Genomic DNA, 2,082 nt, shown 5'->3' on the forward strand with positions numbered 1-2,082 from the left:
TTAGCCCACTGCTCTGCTCTCTCTACACCCCTGACAGTGTGTCTAGGCATAGCTCAAATGCCATCTATAACCTTGCTGATGATACAAACATTGTTGGCAGAATTTCAGATGGTGATGAAAGGGCGTACAGGAGCAAGATACTGTGTACCAGTTAGTTGAGTGATGTCACAGCAAAGACCTTGCACTCAGTGTCAACAAGACCAAAGGGCTGATTGTGGACTTCAGGAAGGATAAGACAAGGGGTCGCATACCAGTCCTCTTAGAGGGATCAGAAGTGGAGAGAGTGATCAGTTTCAATTTCCTGGGTGTCAATATCTCTGAGGACCTAAACTGGGTGCAACATATCGCTGCAGCTATAAAGAAGGCAAGGGAGCGGCTTATTTCATTAGGAGTTTGAGGAAATTAGTTTGTCAACTAAAACACTGAAAAACTTCTACGAATTTACTGTGGAGAGCATTCTGACAGGCTGCATCACCATCTGGTGTTGGGGGTGGGGTGTGTGGCTGCTGCACAAGATCGAAATAAGTTGCAGAAACTTGTAAAATTAGTCAACTCTATCATGAGTACCAGCCTCCGCACTGTCCAAAACATCTTCAAGGTGTGGTGCCTTAGAAAGGTGGCATCCATCATTAAAGATCCCGACCACCCAGGACGTGTCCTCGTCACACTGTGGCTGAAGGGGAGCAGGTACAGTAGCCTGAAGACACACATTCAGTGACTCAGGAACAGCTTCTTCCCCTCCACCAGCTGATTTCTAAATGGACATTGAACCCATGAACTCTACCAAACTACTTTTTTATTTCTGTTATTTTGCACTACTTATTCTAACTGAACTATTTAATAGACACATATACTTAAAGTAACTCTGTTTTTTTTCTAGCCAAAGAGTGGTGAATCTGTGGAATGCTCTGCGACAGACTGTGGTGGAGGCCAATTCCGCGGGTATATTCAAAGTGGAAGTTGACAGATTACTGATTGGTCGGGGCATCAAGAGATATGGTGAGAGGGCAGTGTATGGGCTTGAATGGGATTCGGGATCAGCCATGATGAAATGGTGGAGTGATAGGCTGAATGGCCTAATTCTGTTCCTAAATCTTATGGTCTTATGGTCTTATATTTATTTATTATGTATTTCATTGTACTGTTGCCGTAAAGTTAACAAATTTCATGACATGCCGGTAATATTAAATCCGATTCTGATTCTTTTGGGAGGCCTGTATATAATTCCCATCAGGGTCATTTTACGTTTGCAGTTTCTTAACTCTACCCACAAGGATTCTACATTTCTGACCCTATGTCACTTTTTTCTAAGGATTTTGTTTATTTCTTTTTACCAATAGAGCCACCCAACAAAGGATGCAACCCCTCAGTGTTCAGAGTACAAAAGCACGGAGACAGATTAAATTAATTGTAAAATATTAACATGAACAAAATATTCCTGAGACTGGAAACCAAAGAGATCTATCTTCTCAACTTCTGGACTGATCTTGCCACTGATGTTGTCTAATATGCGGAGTGGTTCTGTTTATAAATAGTTCCAAATAAGTTATGAATGTTGGACAATTTAATCTTTTAAAGTTTAATGTTTTGTGATATCACACCGGAGGAAATAAAGTATCATTTCTTAATGCATGCATTACTAAATAATAATAAAAGAGGACTACGTGTCTTCATAATCTAAAGATGATGTATTAAAAACAGTGTAACGTACATTTTGAAATGTGCACTTTGAAATACCCTTGGCCAATATTCTTGGAGATTAAAAAACTCTACCAATGGGGATCATTCAGGCAGGTGCTAAAGAGAAGATGTCAATTGCTCTTTGATGCCACAAGAGAAACATATTGACTATTAAAAATTAAAAAAAAAGAAATATACACTTAAATGACAACTATCTAAGTCTGTAGACAAAACCTATAGAAGAAAGAGACGAAAGATTATGAAAAGACAATTAGGCTGGGGCAGAAGTATTCCCCAAAATACAAATTTTGAATAATTTTGTCTATCCTTGCCACTGAAATTTCTTGCAAGTTTATCATAAAGTCTGGATTTAACATTTCATGTTAACTCACTAGTGTTTGC

The 2,082-nt window shown here is 39.0% G+C and overlaps 1 long non-coding RNA gene across 1 annotated transcript; it reads left to right on the forward strand.

Annotated features, from left to right (window-relative positions):
* The first annotated feature begins 240 nt into the window (after positions 1-240).
* On the forward strand, positions 241-1,703 carry LOC140201603 (uncharacterized). The gene is made up of 3 exons (XR_011886907.1): positions 241-364; positions 881-999; positions 1,341-1,703. It is a non-coding gene; the product is annotated as an uncharacterized lncRNA (long non-coding RNA).
* Positions 1,704-2,082: the final 379 nt, after the last annotated feature.

The sequence above is a fragment of the Mobula birostris genome, chromosome 1 (assembly GCF_030028105.1).
Source record: "Mobula birostris isolate sMobBir1 chromosome 1, sMobBir1.hap1, whole genome shotgun sequence".
In the NCBI taxonomy this organism is placed as follows: Eukaryota; Metazoa; Chordata; class Chondrichthyes; order Myliobatiformes; family Myliobatidae; genus Mobula; species Mobula birostris.